Here is a 6,000-nt window from a genome sequence, read left to right on the forward strand (position 1 = left end):
GAGATCCTTAGAGAAATAGCTTACTCTAAGTCTGAGACAAGAAACATATAAGATGAGCTTGGAGCATTTTATACTGTCAAAATCCTGAAACTGAAAAATAGACCAATCACATGCTGTGAGTCTAAGTTAAAAAAGTAAGGAGCCAACAGTAAGAGCTCTCAGTAGCCAGAGCTAGAATAATCTGAGCTACAGAATAAATCAAGTAGTATTTATTGTATTATAACCCACAGTATAAAATAAATATCCATGGGTCCATGCTGATATAAACAAATAATTGAATAAATTAATAAACAAAGGAGAAGATACAAATCTTTCATGAAGAGAAATTCTAAATAATTTATGTAGCTACCCACCTTAAAGGTCAGGGTGTATAACTCCATACCCATACTTTGTGCACAGAGACTTTCTTTGAAAAATTACAGAATAAACATGGGGGAAAAGATTTGAGATTGAGAAAAGTGAAAAACAGCTCCATGTAATCACCAACATTAACAATCATAAGTCATGTACTCGGATATGATAGGATGAAAATGAAACTACCTGTGTGATCTTCCTCCCCCAAACACATAACCCTGGTCTAATTATGAGAAAAAGATCAAGCTAACTCCAAGAGGGGGACATCCTGTAATATGCCTGACCAATCCTCAGAATTTTCAAGAACATCAAATACAAGGAAAAGTGTGAGAAAATCTCACAGCCAAACAGAGCCTAAAGAGACATAATGACTGAATATAACGTGGTTTCCTGGGTTGGGAAGTTCCCCTGGAGAAGGAAATGGCAACCCACTCCAGTATTCTTGCCAGGAAAATTCATGCACAGAGGAGTCTGGTGGGCTACATTCCATGAGGTCGCAAAAGAGTCAGACATGTCTTAGCAACTAAACAAACAAACCAAAAAATTCCTGGAACAGAAAAGGATAGTAGGTAAAAGCTAAGAACACGTGATTAAGTTATGAACTCTCATTAACATAGTGCATCAATTATGCAAGATGTTAATAATAAGGGAAAAAATAAGTAAAACTTGTGGGGCTGTATATGGGAACACTGTGTACTGTATTCTCAATTTTTCTGTAAATCTCTAAAATATGAGATCTGGTTTTAAAATGAAGTTATTTGAAATATATGTTGTTTCCATCTTTAATAATAATTCTTATATCAAGATAAGTTATTTCTATTCCATGGAAAAAAGAAATTAAGTCCCATAAAGGAGACCTACACGATTTACTGAAAGTCTCAGATTACTTCTCTAAGTAATTTACTTGATACTTAAGGTGACCAAGATACAGATATAATGTTTAATAATACAGCCTTTTAAAATGCTCAGGTGAGAAAGTTAAAATATCATTGAAATATGAAGGTTATTTAAAATTTCCTTCTAAATTACATTTTAATTATTAAAAATAAAATGCTCATTTAAACTTATAATCAAATTCTACATCTATACTGGATGTAATCATTTGATTCTAGATGGATTGCTTTCTCTCAGGCTTACTTGGTCTGTCTTTATATCGGCAAACTATAATGCGTACTTAGGTATCTTTTGCTTGTATTAAAAGAAATATGTCACCTCTAAAGGAGCTCACAAAATAGTTACATGGATAAATACAGATCAGTTTAGTTGAACCTTTACATCTATGGGGCTTTCCTGGTGGCTTAGATGGTAAAGAATATGCCTGCAACACAGGAGACCTGGGTTCAATCCCTGGGTCGGGAAGATCCCCTGGAGAAGGGAATGGCTACCCACTCCAGCATTCTTGCCTGCAGAATCCCATGGACAGAGGAGCCTGGCAGACTATAGTCCATGGGGTCACAAAGAGGAGTCTTGTCATCCTACTGACTGTGCAAAACTGATTAACACACAGTTGCTATAAGCACTTTCTTTTCTTATAACAATTCTCTTTCAGAACCTATCACTGTAAGTTGTTTCTTTCCACGCCTTTCTATCAAAGGTTAGGTCTCATTGTTTCAGGCACAATGGAAACTCTAAAACTCCTACAAATCTAATGCATTATCATTATGTCATTACTATTCAATTGTTCATTCTTTATTTAGATAAATATTTCTACCTGGATAAGCTACTAGATCGAGGCTACCAGAAGAGGCATTTGGGAAGAAAACAAGAAGAAACAAACATCTGTGCTAGATTTTTACTCATTTCCTCTTCTGTATTTTTAAAAATTATTTTCCTTTTCCACTGGTTCTTCCTAATTTTAGCTTTTTCAAAGACCAGGGTCATCATCCTTCTTGGGAACCCTAAAAGTATAAGCAGTAACAAATTCTGAAGAGACCCTACTACCCAGGACACTGCTCAGTTAGAGTATTCTTTCTTACCCTGCTTAACCAGAAGTTAATACTTTCTAAAAAAAAAAAAAAAAAAAGACTAGTTGAAAGTAACAAGATCATCCAACCAATGAAATGAATAATATGCAATTTACTAAGTGATTAATATAACAAGTTTAAATATGTAAGTAGTAAATCATAACATGAGTATAGCTGATGTTTAATCCTATAATTACCTAGAACTAGAAGACTTAGCATTTGCAACTGCCTCATTCTCACATCCTTTGGATTCCATAAGCACCTTAAATATGATAGAGGCTGGCAGGGTAACAATACAGAAGGAATCTGAGCCCTTTATTGATTTTATGATACAGAGCTATCTCTGCATGCTGCTGGGCCCCCCTCCACAATGTGACAAGAGAGAAATAAATTTTCCTGTCATTTGAGCTTCTGTACCTACTAAATATATCTTAGTCAATAAAGAAATTAGTACATAGAAGTGGAATACAGCAATAACAAAACCTATCCCTGGGTCAGGAAGATCCCCTGGAGAAGGAAATGACAACCCACTCCAGTATTCTTGCCTAGGAATCCCATGGACAGAAGAGCTTGGCAGACTACAGTCCACGGGGTCACAAAGAGTCAGACAAGACTGAGCATACACACACACACACACAATATGTAGCACATATACAGACACTGGACAACACCCAGTGAGGAAACAGCTACAGTAGGCTGGAGAGCTATTGAACTGACTTTGACATGGCAAACTATTTGATAAAACGGTCCTCCACAGATACCTGGAAAGCCAGTAATGTATTTCCTGAGTCTCAAGATGTAGGAAACAGCGTTGGAATATTTCAGGAGATTGGTTTATGTTACTTGCTGTTGCTTTTCACAATGTACTGAAGGGATGAGATGAAACTAAGCAAGAATTAGCCAGTTTGCAAGCAGAAAGGGAGTTCTGCTAAAAGCAGTTTTCTAAGTGTTACTACTAAGTGCGATAGATATAAAGGGTTCAGTAACAAAGGGCTTTGGAAGACTGGAAAAGTCAACTGCTTCTATAGCTTAAATAGAAGATAAGGCTTGAGGGTGACCTTTCTTAATCATCTTAACATTAGGATGTCTCTGTCAGACTGTGAAAACTAGGCTCCTAATTAACTAATACTAAATTATTTCAGGTTAACTGCTGAAAGAGTGACAGGCCAAGCATCAAGACAAGGAAATAAATAAGAGATTTTCTAGTCTAACTATCACCAGATAAGATCTTTGGTTATTGTGGTTACTTTTTCACATAATTGACAAGAACCAAATAGACCGAATGTTCTGTGTTTTTCAGGAAATGGTATTATAAAGGAACACACAAGCCTAGCTTGCAAAAGCAAGTAATTACTAAACTTTAAAGCAACCTCATATTCTAAACCAGTCTAACAGAAAGGGATTTCTAATACTTATCCAGATTCTCTATAGCAAGCGTGTCATGATTTTATTTTCAAAGAATAAGTGAAAAGAATTTGCTTGTGTTTACTTAAATAAAGGGCTTTTCTGGTGGCTCAGTGGTAAAGAAATCACCTGCCAATGCAGGAGACATGGATTCAATCCCTGGATCAGGAAGATCCCCTGGAGAAGGAAATGGCAACTCACTTCAGTATTCTTGCCTGGGAAATCCCATGGACAGAGGAGCCTGGTGAGCTACAGTCCATGAGGTCACAAAAAAGTCAGACATGACTTAACTACTAAACAACAACAGGAACTTAAGTAAATATAAAAACTCAAAAATCATTGATGTCTGAAAGTATTACTAATAATAAACAGTAATTCCTTAACGCTTGCTTCAATAAAGCCAGAGGACAATTATTCTTCAAGAAGCACAGTCTATGACAAGTAATGCATATTAACAACTGAGCAAATAAGCTGTAATAATTGCTCCAAGAGAAGTATGTAGGAAATGGTATGAGATCTTTCTAAGTGAAAAAGCTGAAGGGAAGAGTTTCTTTTCAGAAGAAACAACATGAAGAAAATCAGAAGAAATGCATATATATTAGGGGAAAACTAAAGATAGGCACTAGCCAGGATGAGATTATAACGAATCCAGCAGGTCTTGAAATAGGAGTCTGGGCTTTATCTTTTAAGCCAGTGTGTCCCAACATGCAATCAACATCCTGAGGATGGTACACAGAAATCTTTATGTGTGATATAACAATTTTAATGATGATTTATTTTAAAAAATATTGTAAAAACATAATCATAGCTTATAATGCTGTAATTTCATACATATTGGTACTTAGCATAGCATTAAACTGGCTACTGCTATTGTAATCCATTGTATGCAGAAATAAAGGCCGTGTTCACATACACTTAGAAATACTTCACATTTTCAGTAATTATAACATCCACCACAATTACATGGAAAAACTCTTACTAGCTAATCAGTTACTAGATTGTGAAGAGGTCATTTCTTTTCTTTTTTTTTTTTGAAGAGGTCATTTCTATATAAACTGATCAATTCAAAATTTTCAGAGAGTAATGGTAATTTTGACAAGGAAATTTTAAATTCTGATATGTCTCTCTCTGTATTCAGTCATGTCCAACTCTTTACAATCCCATGGACTGTAGCCTGCCAGGCTCCATTGTCCATGGAATTTTCCAGGCCAGAATATTGGAGTAGGTCACCATTTCCTACACCAGGGGATCTTCTCAACCCAGGGATCAAACCAGAGTCTCCTGCATCTCCTGTATTGGCAGGTGAATTCTTTACCACTGCACCACCTGGGAAGCCCTCTGATAAGGATAAAGACAATTAAATAGATGATATGGAAAAAAAAGAAAAATTATTTACCATTTGTCAAAATCAATGAATACTTTATATAGATTAATTTTAAAATCCAGAAACATAAAAAGAAACAAAGATAGGCAACTGAATCATTCAGTTGTATACAGAAAAGTGAAAGAGTTTGTCACTCAGTCATGTCTGACTCTTTGCGACCCCATGAACTGTAGCCCACCAGGCTCCTCTGTCCACGGGATTCTCCAGGCAAGAATACTGGAGTGGGTAGCCATTACCTTCTTGGATCTTTCCGACCCAGGGATCAAACCTGGGTCTTCTGCATTGCAGGCAGATTCTTTACTGTCTGAGACACCAGGGAAGCCCAGAAGGCACATTTAAATGATCTAGCTCTCAAAGGCAATGCAAGGGAATTATATGACAGTGACAAAGAAAAAGAAGTTGCTTTACCGATTAACTGGATTTTAAATGCCATTAAGTTTCAATTAATAAGAAGTTTCTATGTCAAATATCCATATGGAAAGGAAATAAGAAGTAGTTCCCTAAAAGGTTGAAAATTTGACATCACACAGGAAAACACTATTCTTCCAAATGACTAAACATTTCACACAGAGATGAAACAGCTATCTTAGCTGGAACTCATTTAACTCAATGTTTTGTTCATTTGAGGGGGTATAGATTGTACAGCTTGGAATGAAATCTTACCTTGCCAATAAATTTCTTTATATTTTGACTAAATATAAAATTTAAACTGAGAAGTTCCTGGTTACAACTGTGCTTTCAGTTCTGCAAAAGCTTACAAATGTTCCAGCCTTAAGGGAATAAAGCCATATCATTTTAGGAATATGCAAAGACAAGTAAATATTAGGGGAAAACAGAATTCTCTCTTCTGAATCTAATCTTTGAAGGCTACAGATATAAATATATCTTTTAATT

This window comes from Dama dama, chromosome 21 (assembly GCF_033118175.1).
Source record: "Dama dama isolate Ldn47 chromosome 21, ASM3311817v1, whole genome shotgun sequence".
Taxonomy (NCBI): domain Eukaryota; kingdom Metazoa; phylum Chordata; class Mammalia; order Artiodactyla; family Cervidae; genus Dama; species Dama dama.